A 24,805-nucleotide genomic window follows, 5' to 3' on the forward strand; every position below is an offset into this window, starting at 1 on the left:
GTAAATATATTTTCAGAAGTACTGTGAAATCATATTTACACAACTTGGAGGGCTATTACAGACATATTTAATTTTTTCTAAAAGGTTGAGTTTACCCTGCTCATTTCATGTTGAGGATGTAATCAGTGTTATGCTGGATATCTTTACTTCCTTCTGATAAACATAGATTCATTAATTGGGAGGAGTAGAGAAAGGTTTAACTATGAAGATATTTAATTTAGATATTTATTTTGTGTGAATGCTTTTGTTCAGCTAATACATGGCTTTGAAATATTAAAAAATAAAACACACCTTTATATAATTTTACCTAATATAAATATTAACTTTTAAGAGAAGATTGTTTGTTTGTTTTTTAAAACTCATTAAAAGCAGGATGTGGTAGTGTGGGGGCACTCTGTGTGACTGAATTTGTCAGATTGTTACAGTTATTTTGTTTTAGTATTTCTTGTATGTAAAATGCCTTGTTTCCCCAAAAGGAAGAAAGAAAAACAAAATTTATCATTTGAGATAATGTATGAGTTGCTGTTATTGGTCCAAAAGGATGTAAGTGGTATGCTTACAATTCCTCAGAGGAGATTACAGTTTCTTCAGGAATGAACCTTCAGAGCAAATATGTTCTAACATCTAAGCATACTCTACTGTCACTTAAAATCCTGGCCCCATTGAAATCAATGGCAAAGCTCCTATTGACTCCAGTGGAGCCAGAAAGGCACCCTTGATCCACAGATGATAAACACAGTTGATAATGGTTTAATCAGTACTATCTGTTATGCATCTTAATACCTAGGGGAGTCTTTAATGTAATCTTCAAGTATAAAAGACTTTCAGCTCATTTATAAGTGATTCATAAAATGATGTACCTGTATTTATGGTTTATTGTTACAGTACACCATGTCAATGGAAAGTTGTGTATTTACAGAATAAAATGCTATATTATGTACATGTTATCAGTGCACACACAAAAATATAACAATTCTTTTGAAATATGGCAATTTAGCATGCACAATAGTAATTTAATAAACCTGGATATTTCAGACACATCATGGATTAACATCCTGCAAAATGTTTAGTTTTACACAGAATCTGCTTTTAAAATACGGCGGGGGGAAACATAGGGACCACCAAACTGCTAAAATACTATTTTTCTTCTACAGCTTAGAATGACTGAAAAGATTTTTTTTAAATGTGGCTAAAACAGCTCCCAAGATGAAAATTTGTATGCTAAGTTTCAGCTTTATAAAATGGTAACACAACCATCTCACAACAGTTGCCACAGCCAAAGTAGGATTTAAAACAGAAGTGTCAACATACCCTTCACTAGCAGCAGCCACTGTTTACATATTAAAGAAGTTTCAATTCAGTGACAAACTAAAAAAATGCAAAGGAGGAGGTGGAATTTCAGATGCTTGGTGTGCAGTTTAGCTATTTTATGAGAGAACCGTATTTCTTCCTCCTCACCCAGACATGTTGAGCACCTTGAATACAGTGAAACTGTGATTAAACTGAAAGGGGCCTGCATCCTTTGCCCACTGTGAGTCTGAGCTTTGCATGGTTCTTCCAAGTCACCACATGGTTTAATCAGAGGGAGGTTTCAATGAGACTGTGCAGTTCCACTAATACTTGGGCAGCCTAGTGGCTGTAGAGCAGCACTCCTGTGTCCTGTGGCTTGAGCAGGAAGATTCCTTTCCCTTTGATCCCTGCAGAACACCTCTGACCTGCCAGTGTTCTCTGGGATGGTCTGGGAAACAGGATTTGTCTTTTATTTTTATCTTGATTTAGGAGTTTTGTCTGAAAAGGTCAAATATATATAATTCTCTCTCTCTCTCTCCCTCCACCCACTAGCATCTTTCATCCCAGGATCTCAAACCACTGCAGAAACGTCAATGTATTAAGCTACACAATGCACTTATGATCTAGGTAAGTAATATTATGCCTATTTGACGTGTAAGCCTTGCGGCCTGAAGTCTGAGAAGAGAGCTCAGTGCTGCCTCCTGTTGGTGAAATGAGAGAGGAATGGCCGGGAGCTGCTTATGAACTACACATGGATGGAGTTCCTGGCAAGGGAGCTCTCTGCTGGCACCTGTTGGAGAGCAAGGAGAATTAACTGAATGGGCCAGGTGATATTTGCATTTTAGTTACATAATGGTTGTGGGCATTTTGGTTAAAGTACAATTTAATTTTGAGGTCCATAAAGTGCAGTTGTCCTTGTTGAAAGATACAAGGACAAGACATCAATGTTGAATGTGTTTGGGGTCCCCCTGACTGAGGCTGCTATCAGGCACCATTGGAGCGTGGATTGAACTAGGAAAGGGAAGTTTTGGGGGGGACACGACTCTTCTTTTTATTACTGACAGTGTGTTTTTTCTGGGGGTGGGGGTGGAGGGTGAGGACTCTCTCAAGAGTTCTAGATATTACTGATCTCTTTCCAAAAGCTGAGCTGCACAGAGGGCAGTGCAGAGTGGTGGCAGATGGTACAGAGAAGCAGCAACTTCAAAGTGATGGATGGCACAGAGTGGCAGCTGTAGCAACTGCAGCTTCTCGGAGATTATGGATGGCACAGAGTGGTGGTGGCACCTTCAAGATGATGGACAGCGCAGAGTGGTAGCAGATCAAGGCAGCTTGAGCTGAAGCCACGGAGAGAGTGGCAGCCTACAAGACATTCTGGTGCAAGCCTCCTTACCCACCAATTAAAGCTGAAGTTACTTTAGCTGAGTTAGGTAGTAGAACCCGCAAAGCAGCCCAGGTGGCACCAAGCTGTTAGAATCCTTGGACCTCAAAAGAGGACTGAAGTTAGGATTACTGTTGGGACACTGTGAGAGAAGGGACTATGAGACCATAGAATTTGTTAATGGATGGTCTTCCCAAAGTCATGCTGTTGTCTTCCTCCACTCTTCTCCCTAGCAAAGTTTCCTTTGCTGTAACCTCTGGACTCAAGTGCTTTTGAGTGGGGAAGAATTGCCCATCAGGGGTGCCCAGGGTCCCAGGTTTCTGGGCAGAGGCTTGAGCTGGTGTTAGTTATGTCTTTAAGGAAGCCCTTCAAAAATTGGACCTGCCTGTTTTGCTGCCATCAGTACCTGGTGAAAGGGTTACAGAATGTAAGTACAGAATGTAAATGTAAATGTAATATGTACAGTACAGAATGTAAGTGTAAGTACAGAATGTAAGTACAGAAATGTTAAGTGATCCAGGCCCAAATCTTCAAAGTTATTTAGGCACCTAACTCCCATTAAAACTAAAACTAATGGGAGTTAGGTTCCTAAATATCTTTGAGAATCTGGGCCCTTGGTCACAGTCACTGATAAATCAGAAATAAATGCAGGAGTCCTTATTACCAGTCCCTGCTTACCAACACATGGCCACAATCCATCAGCTATAATAATAATAATAATAATAATATGTTTTATGTGGTATTAAAATAATTTACTCAAGAATTGTATGTTGTTTAAATAAGTATCCACTTTTCTCTTATATTGTATTTAATATTAATTCCTTTAGTGCTGATTCACCATCTGTGATAGGTTAATCAGTCCCCTTAAGAGTAGTGGGGCCTAGGGATCAGCCCACCCACGTGACATGGTCCTTTAAGATTCTGGGAGGTCTGGTGTATGCAAGGACCTAGAAAATAAGAGATATTGGTAGAGAAGCAGCCATCCCAAGGAATAAGTCAGTGGCATACTGATGGGGGAGAGGAATGCCAGCTGGGCCCTCCTTGGAGGAGCTGCCCCGCTCTGTAACATCCCTGGTCATGCTGACCCCAGCTCAGGCCTACTGGTGGCTGAGGACTCCCATTGCGGGGGGAGCAAGCGTCTTCCCAGCCCCTCCGCCCCCACACTGGGCGCAATGAGGGAGCCGTGGGCAGAGCCCGTCACGCCGCCCCTCCCCCCCTCTGCTGGGTGGCCTGGGGGCATCTGCCCCTGTCACTCCCACTCCCCACTGCCCCTACGGGGGGGGGGGGGGGGGGGAAGAAGGGAAGAGTGGGGAAGAGCAGGAAATGGGCCCACAGACCTCCCCCCTGCACGGGGTGCTGTCGCCAATGGGTGTGTGTGTGTGTGTGTGTGCATGTGCAAATGCAAGTATTGGCTCTTGGGCGCTGGAGACCCACAGTACGCCACTGGAATAAGTAGTGTTTGGGGGGGGGGAAATCTGTTACTGTTTCTTTAAGGGCATGGGACCAGGAGCCTGGTAGAGTGGGCAGGGCAAGGCTCCCCTCTCTCCCAGCCAGTTGGGTTGAAAATTGGGGAAGGGGACCAGCATATACGCTGCCTCTTTCCTTATAGAAGAGTTTGCTTTGCTGAGCCTTCCAGGGTGAAGGAAGTGGGGGGCGGGGGGAGGCCTAGTTGGAGGAGAAGCTGGCTGAAACCCTGCAGCTGGCCTGAATTACAACCAGCTCCAGGAGGAGGACTGGGAACTCCTATCTTGAGAGAGTTAATGATGGAAATACATCTCAACTCCACAAGGAGAGCTGGGGGGGCTCCTGCCTTAAGGAGAGAGAAAGTGACTGTCTGAAGTATAACCCAGCTATGGGAGGAGGACTGGGGATTCCTGAATGCAGGGAAAAGGAAACAGCTGGATTCTTATATGGATCCAGAGTGGGTGTGTACTGGAGAGACTAGAAATGGTTTGTACTCTGTAAAAAGAGTTAATAAACCAGACCCTATGAAGGGGGTATTTCTCTGACGTAATCTTGTCTGGGTGATTGACTGAAAGAACCTGAGTGGGTGCTGAAGACAATGCAACTACAGGACCACAAGAACTATGTTTGAGAGCTTTGGAGGGTCATGCCACCACTTAGATGCTGTTGATGTTCCTTGACCATTCTCTTGTAATCAGTGTGATAGGATACAGCTGGAGCATTTGACAAGTGAGTTTTCCTGTATTTACCTGGAGTGATCAGCTGCCATCAAGTGGTTTATATATGTAAGCAAGACCAAATGAAGAAGTGTCTTTTTTTAAAACAAATCAATACAAAAAACTATTGACTTTCCATTATCATTTCTCCTGTGGTAAAATGTGATGTCCTGACATTGATGTTGACTCCAATGTAAAAAATACCTAATAGAACTGGATGAGAGGTTTGGTGGAAAAAATCAAGTTTTTTCACATGCCTGTTCTAATAGTTAGTAATTTGGGGGAGAGGGAGGAAAGCCAGGAAAATTCAAAATATATAAAATGTAGTTTTACTGCATATTATTTATTTGTGAGAGAATGTAAAAGCTGATCTCCACAACAGTAGTTCTGTTTCTAATAGAGACTCTCTATATAGAGTGAATACAGTCAATTTAAGCATGAAGATGTAGGAGCAAGTTATAGCAGGAAGAACTTCCTAATAGTGAGTTGAGATGGAAGTGAAATCATTTAGGATATTTAAAACTAGACTGGACAAAGCTCTAGTAAATGTACAAAATGCCCTGGACTAGCAGGGAGACAAATTATGTGGTTTAATTAGTCTTTTTTGTCTTTAATTCTTACTATTCTGTGATTCATCTTAGAACTATACATCCATCACTATGTGCTTTAATGCACAAAGGACCAGAGGCAAGAACAAGAAAGTGGATGGGAAAGCAGTGTGCAAAAGTGTATGAGGGACAATGAGGTAGTGTGATAGTAAAGCATTATGATCTATCTGCATGTCTTTGTCTAGGTATTTATTTTGTGCTCTCGTATTTTAACACAGAATGACGGTGACAAAATTAGGGCTGGGTGAGCTAATTCTGTCAGTTTTTAACTATACATAAACATCCTGGACTCATAGATTCCAAGGCCAGAAGGGATCATTGTGATCATCTAGTCTGACCTTCTGTATAACACAGGCCATAGAACTTCCCCCAAATAATTCCTAGAGCACATCCAATTTGGATTTAACAACTACCAGTGATGGAGCATCCACCATAACCCTCGGTAAAGTGTTAAAATGGTTAATTGCTCATCATTGCAATTTTATGCTTTATTTCCTGTCTGAATCTGTCTAGCTTCAATTTCAAGCCATTGGATTTTTTCTCTGTTACGTTGAAGAGCCCATCATCAAAAGTTTGTTCCCCATGTAGATACTTACAGACTGTAATACAGTCACCTCTTCATATTCTCTTTGTTAAACTAAATAGACTGAGCTTCTTGAGTCTGTCTTTATAAGACATGTTTTCTAATCCTGTAATGGTTCTTGTGGCTCATCTGAGAACCCTCTTCTTCAAGAACATTCTTCTTGAATTGTTGACACCAGAACTGCACACAGTATTCCAGTAGTGGTGGCACCAGTGCCAAATACAGAGATAAAATAACCTTTCTACTCCTGTTTGAGATTCCCTGTCTATACATCCCAAGCCCTCATTAGCTGTTTTGGCCATAGCATTGCACTGTGTAGCCCATTATCCACCATGACTCCCACAAATCTTTGGTTTGACAGTTTCTCTGGAACTCAATTGTTACTTGGTTCACATTTTGCTTAGAGGTGACTGAAACATGGACCTGAGAAAGGTCTGAATTTTGGACATCTGTGCAGGAGGGAAGCACTTGAGCCATTTCAGGACCTGCTGTAAGGGACTGAGGCATAGGTGATCTGATCTAGTGGTCACTGCTGGGCTAAGGTTGCCAACCAGCGACAGTAGTCACTGGGCAGGAGTCGGAGGAATTGCAAGAGCGAGATTCTGTAAGCAAGAGTCAGGGTTAGAGTCCGTCTGGAGTCGAAGATTGGAGATCAGAGGCAGCACCAGGCTAGACTCAGGAGACAGGAATCAGGGTCAAAGTCAGGCTGGAGTCAGAGACCAGAGATCAAGCAAAGTCGGGCCTTGCAGCAGGCCAAAGTCTGTGTGGCTACCCAGACAGCTTCCTAGGCCAACATTTAGGATTAAATAAGGCGCGTGGCCAATCAGAGGGCTGCAGGGTACCATCATTCTGGGTCTCTTAGGTGATACTTCCTCTGGCACCTTCCCTCCTCTGTGCTCCCTGGCTGTGCCCCTGCATGGCCTCCCAGTGGTACTATAGGAATAACAGCAGTCTCAGGCTCTGCAGATCTGTATCTTGGTCTCCAGCTCCTTACACCTGCACAGTGTATGTATTGTCCCCCCCTGCAGGCATTAATGGGCAGTAGTTCTGTGTAGTAGCAGATGAATGAGTCTTGCTCTCAAAACTGTGTGTTGGAGCCCCTATGATGCTGAACTCTGTGGTGTATAGGGGCCATGACTCCAGGGAGGCTCCTAAAACACTGTCCACCTCATGCAGTAGAAGTGCTAACAGTGCCACTAAAAGCAGAGCCCTCCACTTCTGTGATGGAATTCGCTTCAGTGCAGAGAGGACCACACAGGCTCATATATTGCACAGCCCTTCTTAGCCTTGCATTAAGGCTGCAGTGAATTTTGCTTTTTCTGAGATGGGGACAGGATTTGGAACATAAGGCAGGTCTGAATAAAATCACTTCTACTTTTAGCAGCCTATTAGGAATTCTATCCTATTATTTCCTTCCTTCCTTTTCATAATCTTTCTGCGTGACAAACACATTGGGGTTCCTGCAGCTTATGGTGTGTGTTGCCTGGCCTTTTATAATTGCTTGAAGAATGTTATGTAGTACAGAGGTGATTCTGAGGGGGATCAATAGTGGCTCTTTTCTTCAGTGCAGATGTAATATGAGAAGATCTTGTTTTAGCTATTTTGGATTCAGTTAGTGTACAAAAGGAAGAGGTATATGATAAGCTAGCAAAAGAGAAGAAAATAATTGTAACAGAGACCTCATAGTTTAAATAATGTAACATCGGTTTCCATTTAAGCCCTATTATATATATATTCTTCTTCTATTATTAGTGCTTTCGCTGTTCTTAACCAGGACATTGGAACAACCAAAGAAGAGAAGGCTCATGGTAGCAGATCAGGTTTTACACTGAACCTAGTGTGTATGGGACAGGACTTTGGAGTTTATTTGGGGATTTTGGGACACTCATACAGTGTAAGCCTAACTATCCATATGGGTATCACCTCTCAGTAGTTGGTGCAGTGTCCTCCGTCTGTGTGGCTCATCTATTAGAACTGGTAACTCAAACTTTGTTCCCAGTATGTGCTGTTGTGCTGTGCTTTCAGTAGATACCCTCTACTGTTGCTTCCTCTCAGTCTGAATGCCTGTAGAATCAACTCCATATGTACTTCTGCAAGACATCCCAAGTGGATGGGGAGGAAAAGGCATGGCCCTGGACCTCAACACACACATGCACACACACACATGCATGCTCTGGTCATTGGGGCTGACCTGGGATACAGGAGGAATGTGCAGAACCCTCTGAATAGATGCAGAAGCATGCATATTTCTCTTGCATGCTGGAGAATTCCAGGAGGAAACTGTCTTCTGATACTTCCCTGGAACAGTGGAGGTACACATTACTCCCACCGAGGAGTTGTGCTTCAATGACACCATTGAGCTGTATTGGATTTGCATTCTTTCAAAGGGCATGGTACATTCCCCCCACCCCCATGTCCTTTTTGTATGGTGTTTGCTATTGTGCAGTTTTGTGTGCAACTGGGGATAATAGGCCCTTTGGCTTTAACTAGAGCCACATACTTATGAGAACTTGCAGTTCACCTATTAGCATATTTTCAAAATCTAGCCATGTATTACACTGCAGTATTAACAGTATATTGCTCAGACAATTTGTTATGCAAGATAACTGAATATGTAATTAAGAGAATCAACTACACCATGGGTGAAATCCTGGTCCTGTTGAAGTCTGTGAGAATTTTCCCATAGACTTCATTGAGGCTTGGATTTCACCCCAGAGCTTTAAAACTGCCTTCTGATATTGTATGTGCCCCACCATGCACAAATACTGCACCCTTTGGGCTTGATACTGATATGCAATAAACTGATATGTAAGAGTCAACATTTGTATGAAATGCTTTGAAAGATACAAAACAGCCCACATCTCCAGATCTGATGTTGGTAGCATGCTCTTACAATAGTGCCTAAGATTAATTAGGTTACTCTAACTCCATGAGACATTTCAGTGGCATCACACATCTCATTCCCTTCCAACCTTGAAGAGCTGGCAGAACTATTCTAGGGAGTATCTGCCTCAAATGCCACCAATTCATTTAAAAGTTTTGTAGCTATAAACCATAGCAGAGTGCTTTGAACATATAATAATATTTTTATAACTCATAATGTTTGCTTGCTTGAAAAGAGACTGGTCATTAGCATTAAAGTATATCCAAAGATGTAGTTGTCACAGACCTGTTTTATAAAACAAAATCAAAGAGATGTGAAGATTTATAGTTTATAGGCCAGATTCTAATCTTAAACAGCTGTAAATCCAGAGTAGAGTTAATATATATTTACATTGCTGTAACAGATCAGAAAACTTGAGTCTCAACTCGTGTAAATCAGCGTAGTTCCATGGAAGTCAGTGGAGCTACACTAATTTATATCACTTAAGAATTTGGTACTCTGAGAATCTGACTACATTTCTTTAATAAGTAATAGGTATCTGTTATAGCTACTGCAGCAAGGCGCTGTGGCCTTCCTTGGAGCCTGGACCTGAGGAAGGGTCACAACGCTCCTGCTGGGGAGATCAGGACCCTGCAAGCCAAAAACCCCAGGAGCAGAGGGGTGGGACCAGGACAGGAAGGGGAAGTACAAAAGGCCGGCCTAGCAGCAAAGTCAGGGAGAAGCTGCTGCTGCTGGAGAAGGATGTGCCTTCCCCCAGGTTATGGTCTGAACCTGGCCCTGCGCGGAGCGAACACCCCGCCGACCGGAGCCTCCAGGGCCTGCCAGGCCCTAGTGCCTGGGAAGAGCTACCAGGGGCTGCTGACTGGGAGAAACCCCCTGAGGCTGACCCTAATCTAGAGGACTGCCTGCCACCAAGGACCCACTGGAGCTGCCTGAGCCCCCTGTGCCGGAAGACCCACTGGGACCCTGTGACCTGGAGGAGCTGCCATCCACTGATGGCCCCGAGGAGTTTCCAGACCTGCTGCTGGCCAATGAGGAGGGACAAGTGGGACTCCCTCTAGCTGTCTGCCCCAGCGACTTGGAGGAAGACCCCCTGGGTCCAGGTACTCAGGTTCAGGGTGGGAGGAGGTAGCTCGGGGCAGTCGACTATAGTTTGGCTGAGTTTGTGGTCACACCAGTGTCAGCGTGTTGCGGCTGGAGCCCTTCTGACCCAATGGTAGAACCCCTTTGCCACTGATAGGGCCCTGGGCTGGGATGTGGTGGAGTTGGCTGGGCCTGCGTCCCCTTCCCTAGCCACCCTGGGAGTGCTTCGCTCCGCTGAACCTGTCGCTGCAGAGGATACTGAGTGTTGTGCTGGCCCCGCCCTGATAGCTTCTTGTTTTGCCTTAGAAAAGGTGCTGTGGCCTTCCTCGGAGCCTGGGCCTGAGCCTGCTGGGCCGAGTCACCAGCTTATAGCGACATTAATTATTTTATGTAGTGAGAAAATTCTTGGATGTAAAGTATAATACTTTGTACTACTATTTGACTAGAGCTAGTGTTTGAAAGCTACAGTGTATAGCAGAGGTGCAGAAAGTTATTTGTGTGAGAGAGAGAAGCTTTGGCAAAGAAGGGCTCGTCTGAAAAGCATAGCAAAAGCAAAATCTGTTTACATATTAGGTCTGCATGTGGCTCATCTTGCTTACTGATGAGTTTATATGAGCTCTTGAGCTAGGTGAAAAAGAGGGTCACCGGTAAATCATCACTTCTGGTCTAGTGCCCCTTGGAATCTGTCAGAAGATGCAGCAGTGATATTGGAATAAGCACTTGGTCAGGCTGAATTTTTCTATTAAATATTTATGTGAATTAGGCTAACAACAGCTGGGCGTTAGAATATGCTGAGAGTAGGAAGGTGACAAAAGAAGAAAGTGATGTTTTTATTTATTAGAAAAATTGCTAAAGTCATGGTAAATTCAACTACTTGTGTGGGGCGCTACGCAGAGAACTTTCCGCTGAGTGAATGGCAGGCTCTTCCTGTTTATTTTCAGTTTAATGTAGATTGTAAATTCTTCTTTTCTGTGAATCCATCTCTATCTGCATAGTGCAGTGCCATGGATATTTAAGGTGCTATAATAAATAGAATACATTTTCATAATTCATGTTCAGGTTACAAGTGTTGGGTGTCTCAGATCATGAAAATATTGGGAATGCTCTTAGTATGGCATCCCTGAAGTGTCCATCATTTGGGTAGTGAATTCAGCATATCTAAGATTGATTTTTAGCTATATAGCAGGATTTCTTTTGGCTGTTGTCATGGTGCATGTGGTTTGCAATATGAAATTCAGATATTCACGGGGCTTCATGTATTGTCTCCTCGACTGAGCTCCACTTCAACTCACTTTTGTGACTCAGAGCAAAATCTGTCTCCCTATGGGTAGTGTTGTCTTAGAATAGATTATTTTATACTGGATGTTAAGGTGGTGAACTCCTACTCAGTCTTTCACTTAACGAGAATCCCACCCAGGACTGAATTTATCCAATACATTAAATCAAAGTTTCCTTGTATTAAAGTTCATTTTACTCAGAAGGCCTCAAAACTGGATATTTGCATTCATTTGCAGCCAAATTTTCAAAAGTGGCCATTGATCCTGGGCACCCTAGTTTTTGAGACCCCAATTTCAGACATATTAAGATATCTCAAGTTGTGCACCCAAAATAAGTAACCACTCTTGAAAATTTTGGCCACAGTACTGAATTATCATGGTGATTGTATGCTTCATAAATGGGAGGAAGATATACCTAATTTAATCTTTAATGCTTAGATTTTACTTTAGTTTTACATTGCACTATGTTACAGAGAGCAGAGGTTCTCTTCTTTCCACTGAGGCCTTGTCTACACTAGAAAAATAAGTTGACCAAACTTAGGTTGACTTACAGCCACTGTGTTAATTACTGCAGTGGCTGATGTCCACACTATCCTCCTTGGGTCAGTGGAGTGCATCCTCACCAGGAGCACTTCCACGAACCGAAGAGGGGCAGTGTGGGGAGCTGAGAGCCCCGTCTCTCAGCTCCCTGCCAGGAGCCACACAGGCTCCTGATGGGCTGCCCTCCTTCCCACTTCCCGTTCCCCACCGGGAGCCAGCCCCAGGCTTCTCTCCCTGTTCCCAGAGGGAAGCCACCAGGGGCTTCTCGCCCCTGGGGAGTGGGGTCCAGCTGCCCCAGCTTCTCGCCCTTCCTGCCAGGAGCTGGGCAGCCTTGTCAATTTCATGGCTCAGTTGTGAAATTGACAAAGTTTCCCTGCCTCCCAGCTGGAGTGGAGACCAGCTATCCCAGCTTCTTGCCTGACTTGCATCCGGGAGCAGAGACCAGCTACATGGGCTTCTCGCCCTGCTCACAGCCCACATAAGCCCTACATCTCTCACTGAAGTGGTTTTATTATGTTGGCGTAGCAGGGGAGTTCCATTGGTGGGAGGAGCATTTTAGTCTCTACACCTCCACTGTTTTGTCGACAAAACTCTCTAGTGTAGACCAGCCTGGAGTTTGTTCAGAAAGGCTTGCTAGTACATTAGGAAATCTCAGTGATCATTTCTTGAGTGTGCATCTGGGAGGCAACATTAAGTGTATTCAGTTTTCACTAAATTCCTTTTAGATGTAGAAATGTTGGGGTGATTTTATCTTAAAGGGCTGCTCCACCTGATGGAATTTTCCAAGTTCTTCCAGCTCTTATATTGCTGTCTGACAACAGTATAGCTGAGGACTTCTTACCTGGTGTGCTATAAACAGATTTTGTTGAAGCATAGTTTACTATTTAAAGTTGGTCTGTTCAAGGACTAGGGGCTTTTGCAATGCATTTGTTACATTTGATATGTTAGACCATTAATGAATATTTGTTTCTGGTATCTGGCAAGACTAGTAACTAGCAAGTTTGGAATTGTGCCCAAGTGAATTGCAAACATCCAGAGAACATTCTGTATCTATAGCATTCTGCCATATCTATAACACTTTTTAAATATTAAGCACTTAGTGCATTTTACTATTTGTTTCCAGTGAAGAGTTATTGGCTTTAATTATTTCAGAACTATTAAAAATCATTTTCAATAGCTATTAGAAAGATACAAATTATGTGGTCAAGACTTGTGAAATTGATCACCTCTGGCCTATCCAGTGAATGATACAATCTATATACTTATCTTTATATTATCCAGCTAAACTTCCCTGGGATTGCTCACGTGAGCAAAGTCAAGCACATGTGTAAATGTAGGACCAGAACCTAAAGTTGTATGTATCATCTCAAGACGTTATTTTTAAAGCAATCGGTTATATCTAAAAGGTGGTCGGCATCAGAGAAGTTAGACTGACTCCTAAATCATTTTCACAGATCAGTGGTGGGATGCATTTTGCTTATTGTTTTGTCAAAAGCTCCTGAGAGAGATGTAAAGCATTAAATATATGCTGGGAATTTACTTGCATACATAAATACAGAAGCTGGTGGGGTTTTTTTAGCACTACTTTTTTACCTTGCCTTTTTCATCTTCATCTTACTGATTTGAATAAGGAAGAAAACGAGGCAAAGCTAAAAAGCACGGGCTCCCTCTGCTGGTTGCTAGTGTTGCTCTGAGTCCATCTGTCAAGTGAACTAGCAAGGCCTCCAAACAATGTAAGATTGAGAAGACAAACTGCAGCCTGCTTTTAATGGTAATATCATGGGACAAAATGTAATGTGGATGTTGAAAATAGGTTTAATCTTACCTTTAGAATATTATTGTTACGTATCGATTTGCTCTTGAAATATCTGTAGATGATGAATTAGTACTATCTTACATGAGTGTTGTAGCATCATAATAATCATAATCATAAGGAAGATGCTAGGCAGGACCAAGTTTTCCCCGATGTTCATTGCCCTCTGCAATTTAAGGAAAGTGATACAATCACTTGATCCTAATGATTCTTGCTTAAAGCTCAAGTGAAAAATGAGTCTCCCACCCTGGCCACCTCCAAGATCTCTGGGGAAAATGCTCTAGGGAAAATTTCCTTCAAGACCCCAAATATGACAGTCGGTTTAAACTTGTGCATACAAATAAGATTCACTGTAGTTCAGCATCTATTCCCATTTATACCTTGAGATACTGTCAATGTCCATGGGTAAAACGGTGGGTGCATGGATCCTTTTCTTCCTTCTCCAAACTGAGCAGCCCTTTACAAGGAGAAAATCACAGGATACATTAAAGTGTGAGGCTGTGGGCTAGCTAGCTCCATGGCCGCAGGGGAAACAGCCAAAGGCCTAGTCCACTGCACCTGCTAATGTCTGGCAGCAGATGCTGGAGGAAACCACATACTGCACACTTCAAAAGCAAGAATAAAGAGTGCTGTATCCCTCTCAGCACTTAGAGATCAACTGGCAATGCCTTCCCACACTTGTGGGTCATGGTCACAACAGGCCATTACTCTCCCTCCTATGTTGATGAGAAGGGAATGGCTGGATAGATGCAGAGAATAGCTGGAGATTTGATTCCAACTCCATACCTCTACAAACATTGACCAGCCCAGCTAAATTGGCATGAAAGGGGAAGTAAGCTACACCAGGCAAAGGGATGATATGGCATCTTCTCACCCCCTCAGAGAAGGGGGACTGTAGCAAGAGGGCGAGGCCACCTTCTGAGATAGACAGAAAGGGGCTGCCACTCAGACCCAGGAGGTGGAGCCAGAGAAGCCACGCCTGCCATGCTGGAAGCAGAGAGGTGGAGACCCGGCTGGAATTGGAAGTATAAAGGGTGGGACTTACAGCTCAGACAGGAGGCAGCCGCTGAAGGGGAAGGACATCTTCAGCCTGCTGCTGCAGAGGGGAGCTGGAGAGGAACCCGCTTACCCTGTGGACCCACCGGAGCCAGTGGATGACCCAGATGGCAAGAGCTTGGTGGGACTACCACTGGCAACATGTGCTGGGGAATCTGGTGACCCTTGGCCGCAAGTACCCGGGCACAGGGATGGAGGAAGTAGCCCAGGGGTAGCCTACTTAGGTCTGGCTGGGCTCACATTCAAGCTGTTTTGGCTGGAGCCCCGCTGACTCAGTGACAGAATGCTCTGCCACTGATGAGGCCCTGGGCTGGGATGCAGTGGAGTTGGGTGGGCCTGTGTCCCCCTCCCCCCTTTCCATACCACCTCTGGGTTGGTCGCCTCATCCTGGCTTGTGAAGCCTCAGAGGCCAATAGATTATTGGTCTGCCATGCCCTGCCTGAAGGGCCAGGGCTAGAGACTGCTTGCTTTACCTGCCTTGCCCTGACTGAGGGGCAGGGTTTTAGACTGCTTGCTCACCCCGCCCTTTTCGAGGGCTTGGACTACAGACAGTGAAGAGCTAATCCTTGGTATAACGTTTGCCCACACAGGTGTGACAGCAAGGGGATGTGGCCTCCCTCTGAGACTGACAGGGAGGAACAGGGCACATCCTCTACAGGGACATGGGAATTAAGTCTGACTCTGTTCCTGAGTAGATTCTAGGTGACAGTAAAATCAATGAGAGTTCTGTAGTGGCTGTATTGGACCCTGCTTGTGCCTGCCTCCTGAACCCAATTCCTGCTTGGCTCCTGCTTCACCCTTGCCTTTGTTCCTGTTCCCATCATGCTCCTGCTCTGTGCTCGATCCTTGCCTCGCCTCAACTTCCTGCCCTTACACCTCACCTTCAGTCCTCAGTTACCAGTCCTGGCTGCATCCCTGGCCTCTGACTTCTGACTCTGGCTTGACCCTTGGCTCTGGCATTTTGGCATCTGACCTCGGCAGTGATCCTCAGCTCCGACTCCTGGCTCTGATGCTGGCTTGACTTCTGGCTCTGGTAATTGGCCGTTTACTCTGGTGCTGACCCTTGGCTTCATTTCCCAACCTGGACGCCTGCTCCACTCCCTGACTCTTGCTCTGACTACGAGACCACCTGCATCCCATTCCATAATACTCACTGTCCTGCGACAAATGGATTAATGGAAAGTCTTATCCAGGCATTCAAGCAAGCAATTTGCGCTATGATATCTTACAGTACAAGGTAGCAATTTTTCTGTTGGCCTCCTAGAATTTTGTACATGTTCCTTCATATGTTGTGTAAAGAACAAAGACACAACCCTTGTTATAAAGTGAATTTATCATGTACTGCTGCTCACCCTGCCTGTCCTTTGCCCTCTAAAGGCATTGCCACGTGGATGGCTTTTAAATCTCTAAACTTCTGAGCAGCTTCAGAACAAAACAGTTTGCTAGAGAAACGTTTCTGTTCTGCATGCTCAGATCTGGAATTTCCTTCTCCCTCAGCCCTTATACAGCTCTGAGGGGCAGGATGGATAATATTCAGATTTAAGATATAATGTCTCATGACACTGCAGGACTAGAAACGGAGCCAGTTTCTCTGCTGCCAAAACTCCATTAACTTGAATTGGGTTTCCATGGGGGCACAGGATCTCACTACTATAAGGCCTGATCCTCTAGTTCTCACTCTGACCTTACTCATTCAACATTTGAAGTTTTGACTAAGGATTGATGCCCCAATTTGGCAAAGCACTTAAGCATGTGCTTAAATGCTTTGTTGAATAGGGATGGATGAATATTGCTGGATCAGGACCTGAGTAAGGAACAGAGGACTGGGTTCTACATCTGTACATGTAGTTTTATTTCTTTGCTGCAGAGCCGATTATTCTGCTAGTCTGAGTCTGAATTTTAAATGAGTATAAAAATATGCTGTGACAGGGTGCCTGCTTCTCACTGGCCAGGAAAGGGTTAAGAGGGCCCTTGGAGACTGCACAAGAAGTAGCCAGTAGGAACGGGCTGTGTGGCAGCCAATCAGGGTCCAGGAGTCCAGTATAAAAGGGAGCTGCAGAGCAAGCAGAGTACTCCCAGGAGCTTGAAGAGGGAGGATTGTCAGCACCCTGGACAGAGCAGTGGCTGGCCACCCTGAAGCAAGGGCAGAGAAGGTACTGGGGCTGTGGGAGGTGGCTTAGGGAAATCCATTGAGGAGTAGGGGGAGATGCAATGAAAGGCTGCCACACACAGGGTCCCTGGGCCAGGACCTGGAGTAGTGGGTGGGCCTGGGTCCCTTCTCTCCTCCAGGTCACCATAAGAGTGGTGGGAGGACTGTGGTGGCCACAGTGGGAAGTGGCTAGAATGGACTGCAGAATCCCCTGGAAGGGGAAGAACATGGATTGTGACTCAGCCAAAGGGCTGAATCACAAGAAGGAGGGTCCAGCAGTGACAGGTTGGAGGGTGAGACACTGCAAAGAGGTGCATCTGCCTGACTGAGATCTGAGTCCTCAGATAGCTAGCAGGAGGTGCAAGGTGGTGAACTGAGCCCTGTTACATATGCACAGGATTTCCAGTGCTATCTGAATATTAGCTCATTTGATCCTATCATGCAGTAAATGAAAATTAAAGTGTTTTTCCTTTTTAATCTTCCATATACTTCCTGAGAAAATCTTGGGGGAGCCATATATTTATTAAACATCTAAGTATTATGAAATGTGTAACTTAATTTTCTCTTGTCTGTTTTATACAAATTCTAATTATGGAAACATGTTTCCCCCACAATATTTACTATGACAGAGCTTCTCTAAAGATACTGTATCTGAGTCTAACTTGTGCCCTTGCACTCATTGTGTAGATCAGTGATACTCTGACTGAGGCTCACAAGCCTCAAGTGGCTGTTTAATATGTCTCCTGTGGCTCTTTGCAGCACGTGATATTAAAACACTGATTTCATTAGTAACCAATCAGGATGCTTTACTATGTTAATAACCAATTGTAGTTGATAAAATAATACTTGGTCAATCATTTTGAAGTCAAATAATTATCTATATCTCTCTTGTGTCTGTGTATTAAAATAATAAATGAAACAATTAATTCACATTACTTTTTTGGTTAATGTTGATTGCTAATTTGGCTCCTGAACCACTGAGGTCTAAGTATATCTGGTGTAGATGTTTCTATTTGTCAATCGGGAATCCAGCTGGTGGGCCAACATCTCTGGCTTTCTTAGGTAACATCTAAGATCTCTGGAAGAAAAGACTGAAGGATCAATTTTGGAGCTTGAAAGGGTCTATCTTACACTCTAGCCAAGACCAAGGACAGGCAGCCAATATCTGAAACCTCTTGGTCAAATTATTTAAATAGGATGACAAAAAAAATGTTCTTACACTGTAGTAGTGTGGATGAAGTTACTTATGGGTGAAGTGACTTATTCTTTCCAAATGTAAGTTATGATACACAGAAATGGCAGCTAGCATTCAAGCCCATTAACGAGGAGAATTCAAGACTTATTCAGGCTCATAGTTCTCCCTCAGATGAGAGAGAGAGATTGGGACAGTGCATTTGGGGGTTGGAGTCCATCTATAACAGATGGATATAGTGCCATGATATGCAGCATGAGTAGGATGACTGACAAGTGTTACCTGAAAGTAATAACAGCTGGACTCAGACAGTATGATTAAAAAAGATCCTTTCTGAAAAAAAATACCAGCTAAGCCAAAAGAGGCAGTTCTTTTTATGAAGTGTATAAAACTACGGACATAATCTGGATCCCAATAAAGTAAATAGCAAGCTCCCATTGACTTCAGTTGGAGCAGACTTGGGCCCTGTAGTCCCAATTAGAGAAGGATGAAACTACCGAAATAACTTCATTTTTGATCTACAACTGACTTGGAATGATGTCTCTAGGATTTTGGGTTGGAATTTTCAAAGGTTTCCTAGCTCCTGTTGATGTTCAGTGGGAGTTGGGCACCTGGCTCCCTGAGGTACCTTTTGAAAACCCTAGCCTAAAAGTGTAAAGTGTCCGTATACAAGAGGCATCACCTTAATCAAGAGACCTGCACATATTGTGTGTTCTGAGTTTTATCTGCTTACTTTGTGGGCCCAGAAAGTTTTGAATACTCTTCTTACTCCTATGAGCATTAGAGTCAGCATAGCTATGGGAGAGTAATCTGGGTTCTTGTCTGGCTTGCACAATAGCATTGTTAAGTTCCAGAGGGGTAGCCGTATTAGTCTGTATACAATAAAAACGAGAGTTCTGTAGCACCTTAATGACTAGCAAATTTCTGCGAGCATAAGCTTTCATGGGCTGCAATTCATTTTGTCAAATGCATGAAGTGGAAAATTAACACTTCTGCAGTCTTAGGACAAAGTAGGTAGGTTACAAATTGTCATACTGAGCCATAAATCAGTGTCTGAGTCCATGATTTTTAATGTCTAGAGTTAAGAATTCAAATTCCTGGGTTTTTTAACTTTTTTATTTTTAAAGGTAGTGTTGAGGTTTTTTTGAGGACAAGGACTGAGAGGTCAGACATAGAGTGATCAGTTTGTGAAAAGCATTTATCCATGGGTGATAGGTTTATTTTTTTTCTTTTATCATTTTTCTGTGCGAGTTCATTCAAGACTGTAGGGATGGTCTAGTTTAATCTCCATAGTTGGTTGTTGGGGCATTTGATGCACTGAATGAGGAACACCACATGTTCTGATAGATGTGAGACACAGATCTTGAAAGGTGCATGGTGGGGAGGTACTGATCATTGTAGAAGTGGAGATATGTCTGCAGGTTTTGCATCTGTCATGGCTAGGTCTGGTGCCACTTTGAGTTGGTGGGTCCTGGTCTGTGGGGACCTTGCTTCTGATGATGAGCTTCGTGAGATTGGGGGGGTTGTTTGAAGGCCAGAAGAAGGGGTTCGGGAAAGATTTGTTTCGGGACATGGTTCCCATCAAGTATGGGTTGTAATTCTTTGTTTGATACCCCATAAAGATACAGCAGGGGATAGGTGACAACTAGAGATGTGCAGTCAGTTGGTGTGTCTTTGTTTTGTCCTTCCTATAGAAGCAGATTCTCTCGGGGTATTTGGGAGATCCATTCCATGATGCAATCTACTTCCCTGGTGGAGTGTCCCTGTTTGGTGAAGATGGTTTTAAGTATGTTAAGGTGTGTGTCCCAGACTTTTCCTCAGATCATATTCTATGGTACCTGTGTGCCTGGGCTATGGATAACTGATTTCTTGGTGTGTTTGGGATGATTATTGGATCTCTGGAGGTAAATGTGCTGGTCCTTGGGTTTCTTGTATATAATTGTCTGTAGAGTTTTATTGTTGATGCCAATTGTGCTGTCCATTGTTGATGCTAGTGTGGGAGTGTTCTAAAGAGTTTGATGGAAGGGTGGTTGTTGAAGTTGTGGTGGAAATGAGGGAGTTTAGGTCATCTATCCAGAGTATGAAAATATCAATATTTATTATTTTTGTGGTGCATTTTTTCCAGAAACTTTCTTGAAGTGGTCCCTGGAGAGATTAGCATATTGGGGAGCCATGCTAATACCAGGGCTATTCCCATGGCTTGGACAAAGCATTTGTTGAATGTAAAGTTGTTATGAGTGAGGATAAAATAGATGAGTTTTGGGTAATATCAGAGGTGTTGTCCATTATTTAGATATTTGAGGCAGGCAGTGATGCTGTCATGGTGAGGTATGTTGGTGTACAGGGAGGTGACCTCTGTAGTGGCCAAAATGGTGTTCTGAGGGAGGTTGTTAATGTTTTATAGAGTTTCTGGGGGAAGTTTGCTGTGTCCTGGAAGAAATTGTCCCTTTGTGTGGTGAGTGGTTTGAGAGAGGTTTTGATGAATCCTGATATTTCAGTAAGAAGGCTGTAGCCAGATATGATAGGTCTGCCTAGGTTCCTTCCCTTGTTTGTGTATCTTGGGAAGCATGTAGAAGGTCCCTGTGGGGGGTTCATGGGGAATGCAATTTGTTTTTCTTGGACTTGCTTGGGGAAGGATTTGATATTCTTAAATTCCTGTGTGAATGTGGTGTGGAGTCTCTTGAGTTCTTTATAGTAGGTGGTGTAATAAAAGACAACACCCTATCACCCATGGGTGAACATTTTTCACAAACCAATCACTCCATATTTGACCTTAGTCCTCATCCTCTGCAGAAACCTGCACAACACCTTCAAAAGACAAACCTGGGAAATTTAATTTCGCTATATGCTAAAAATCAGACTCAACAGATGCTGGTTTTATGGTTCATTGTAACTAGTGGTAACCCTCCTTTGTCCTATGGCTACAGAGGTGTTAATTGCCCATTTTATTTTAAGTAATTTCCTGAAATGTGTCAATCCCTTATTTTAACAATCTATCCCACCCTGTATTTAGCTGTGACACTGATTACTTTTTTCCCAGACTTGAGGAAGAGCTCTGTGAAGCTTGAAAGCTTGTTACTTCCACCAACAGAAGTTGGTCCAATAAAAGATATTACCACACCCACCTCTTCTCTCTATATATTTTACGGTGTTGTCTTTCGAATATAATTGCCCTAAGTAGGTTCTACTCCGTGTATTCCCTCAGGACATCTGCTTGAATCTTGCTAAGCCTCTTTCTCACTAAGGAAACTTTCGGGACTGATTCTTCTGTCAAGCTGCACTCAAATCTCCCATTGAGTTCAAAGGAATGCCCCACATGGAACTGATGAACTCAAATGATTAGACCCTTATTAAAAGATCTCTACTAGAGTTACCCCGCTCGTAAACTTTGTCCCTGGTTTTTGCTCATAAATTTCTATGAAGGCAGATTTGTCTGTAAATGGATGCAGCCAAATGGATAGGGGATGCATATACTTTATTTAATCAAAATAAATTCTGCTTGTGAAACTTTTACTTTGGCTTATCTTTATTCTGACAGTATTATTGTCTTAAAAATTTTTAAGCAAAAAGCACAATCTGCAGACCACATGAAAACATCAGGAATTTTACTAGCACATGACAGAAGTGGGGAATAAAACAATTAATTAATTCATATTTCAACAGCTATAATAGATAAATTAATAAAACAAGCCACTTTACAGCAAGCAAAACAAGAGTTTATACCAGCAATAACTCTGAAGAAAACCTTTCCTCCCTACTATATCCTAAATATGGGACCAGATCTTCAGAAAAGGAGGCCAAAGATCCTGACACATTTGTCTTTGTACAGTTGCAAGTTTGTCCTCTGCACCTGCATACAGAAATTGCTCCTATTTTTTATGCAAATAGGAATTAAGGGCTGATGCAAAACCCATTAAAGTCCATTGAAAGGCTTCTGTTGACCTAGGCAGGCTTTGCATTAAGCCCATCATCTAAATACCCACATCTAAATATCTATGTTGCGTGTGTGGTTTGGTTTTTTAATTTTTTTTAGAAACACCTAATTTGATCGTGTACTTGCCGGTGTAAAAGTTAGGCTCATAAAATGTGTGTGGATATTCGTGTTTGCCTCTTATATATATGGCCAACAATGCAAAGAGAGGAGCAATGAGAGGTATTTTTTAATCTTCATTACTGAAAGATGACCATACACAATTCATTTGTGGCTTTACTGAATTCTGCGCTTTTGAGCATACAGTCATCCAAAAGTCATGACTAAAGTGTATTAGTGTCCATAATTCTTTGCATCCAACTTGAAAATTAATGATAAATATAAATCACAACAGACTCTGATAAACCTATAACATAAATATGTAAACTTCTGCTCTCCACTATGCCTCTTCAGATGGCAAGTCCTAATGAGGGTTAACACTTCTATGAACTGAATTATATCTTTATGAACTGCTTTATTTTGCACACAAACATTGCTTGAGCCAGATTCTTGGCTGGAATAAGTGTAGCTCCTCTGAAGTCAATGAGAAAGCTCCCTACTTCAGTGGGGTCAGGATTTAACCTACTATAGTTATGCCAATTAACAAAAGTTGCAGAACTGACCCTGAGTCTTTATTTTTTCACATGGAATAACTTTTGGCTGACAAGTAGACTAATACCAGTTGCATCTAATTTGATGAATCTTTCATAAAGTTACTCACAAATGATTTACTGCCTTAAAGCAGAGATGTTTGGTAAAGGAAATAAGATGACATTCCAAACTGTATATTTTAAATATCCAGATAAATCAAATATTACTCAGATCTTAAGAAATGAGTTTGTTACAAAGACAGTGTCTGTTTTTTTTTTTTATGTAGACAAGGTTCCCTTCCAAGGATTCAATTTGTTTAAACTGAATTCTTAGCTAGAGCTGGGCAGGAAACAGTTTTTCCATCTTGAGAAAAACTTTGAGATTTCAGAAATTTTCCCCATCCAAATCAGGATGAAAAGTGAAAACCTCAAAATTTTGTGAACCAACAATATGAAAAGAAAATTGACCCAAACCAATCAAAACATTTAGCTTAAGGAATTTTGAAACCTTTAGTTCTGATTTTGACCTTTTTAACTTTATAAACACTGATGGCAGTAAAATTTCAAGAAAAAAGTTGTTTTGAACCAAAACACTAGATTTTTTTTTTTTTTTTTTTTTTTTTTGCTTGAAAATGTTGAATGTTATCCAATGCATTTTTAAAGTTATTTGAATATCTTGTTGTGCCACAACTGCAGTATCTGTCACATAATTTTGAACAGTGGTTCTCTAACAGTAATACACAGTAGCTAATTCAGATACCTTTCAAATTTAACCATCCCACACTCATGCCTGAGTCTCCTCTTACTTCTATTAGTGTAATAACTGAATTCAAATAATTAGAGTTTAACTAGTATATACCCAGTGTAAGTGAGATCGGAAGTGGGTTTCTTCTTTACGCCAGAGGAAATGGGATATAATGAGCATAAAGCTGGCTCAGTCTAGAAGAACATTGGAGGAATGGGGAAAAGGACTTACCTATAATTAACAGGTAATGGGAGCTGCACAAGGAAGAAAGTGTGTATCAAAATGGAGCATCTTGGGTTTTTTTTTTTTTTTTTACATTTTCTGAATGAATTCTCTAGAAAAGTGTATAACTGAATCAGAAATGATAGATTGTTATGAGCAATAAATGTTGCTCAAGATGTTGAAGATTGTATTACTTGAAGAAATATTACTCCTCACATTTTCCACAGAAAGTCCCATTAAGTAAAACTTTTCTGAAACTGGGGACATTTGTCTTCATTCCTGAACACAGAATAATGGAAATGTGGTATTATATCGTTTTGCTATGGTTGGTCCAGATCCATCAGATTTTTTTTTCTAATAGTTTGGGAACATACAGATATGCAAACCAATGTCTGTCTGAGAAATATTTTACTATCTCCTGCTAGGCCCAACACCAGATGGGATTTTACAACATTTGTAAAATGCTTGGAGTGTTCTCTGCAAACCTAAAACCAAACATTTCATCTCATATGCCTTTTTTAGTCTCTTGGTGAACTTTTATAAATTAAAGAATTGTCAAAATCATTGGTCAGATGCATTTAAAATGTCCCAAAAATTAAACTCTGAAGACCGATATCTATATATTCATCACAGAATTATATTCTTATAAAAACTAGATAGATATCAGGAAATACTAGAACTGTACAGCTTAATTTCAACTTGATTTTAAATAACTGAAACATTTTGTTTCTACACATTTAAACATCCTGTGACTCTTTATCACTATATGATATGTTGTATGCAAACAAAGTAGAACATTTATCCAATATCATTTAGAAGCAATGACAATGAATACCTTGAGGCTATAATAGTTGATCAGGAATTTTTTGAAAAGTGTGTTTTACTGGAAAATGCTGATTTGTGGAAACCAACACTTCACAGGATAGGTTTGGTTTTAACAAAATTCATGTTAAAAAAGTTTTGGAAAAAAGTTTTTTGATATTGTTATACTAAGCACCTTGGAAAGCCTTTCCTAAGTTCACTGATAATTCAAAGAAAATGTAGGTTCATTGCCAAATGAGATAAAATAGCAAACAAAAATAAGTGTTAAATCCCTACCGATCACTTTCCAAGGTGCAATGGTCCTACCGTTTTTGTAGTAGATGGACTTGTGCTTTCCTTTTCCTTAGACACTTGGGCCTCCAGTATTAAATCATAGAACCTCACTCTTGCATGTTTTTGCTTATGTTTGTGCTTTTTTCTCAC

At 42.2% G+C, this 24,805-nt stretch overlaps 1 long non-coding RNA gene across 3 annotated transcripts in view; it reads left to right on the top strand.

The window, feature by feature from the left end:
- The window catches only part of LOC137163747 (uncharacterized), a 49,091-nt gene that overhangs the window by 2,092 nt on the left and 22,194 nt on the right, over positions 1 to 24,805 (top strand). The window contains exons 2-3 of one of the 3 annotated variants that reach the window (XR_010922830.1): positions 1,843 to 1,917; positions 5,490 to 5,593. This is a non-coding gene — a long non-coding RNA (uncharacterized lncRNA). Of the gene's footprint in view, positions 1 to 1,842; positions 1,918 to 5,489; positions 5,594 to 16,771; positions 16,846 to 24,805 lie in introns of those variants that run through there. The other 2 variants (XR_010922828.1, XR_010922829.1) reach the window with 2 other exon arrangements.

Source organism: Emydura macquarii, unplaced genomic scaffold (genome assembly GCF_026122565.2).
Source record: "Emydura macquarii macquarii isolate MOO-44397 ecotype Brisbane River unplaced genomic scaffold, CSIRO-AGI_Emac_v2 contig_2636, whole genome shotgun sequence".
NCBI lineage: Eukaryota > Metazoa > Chordata > Testudines > Chelidae > Emydura > Emydura macquarii.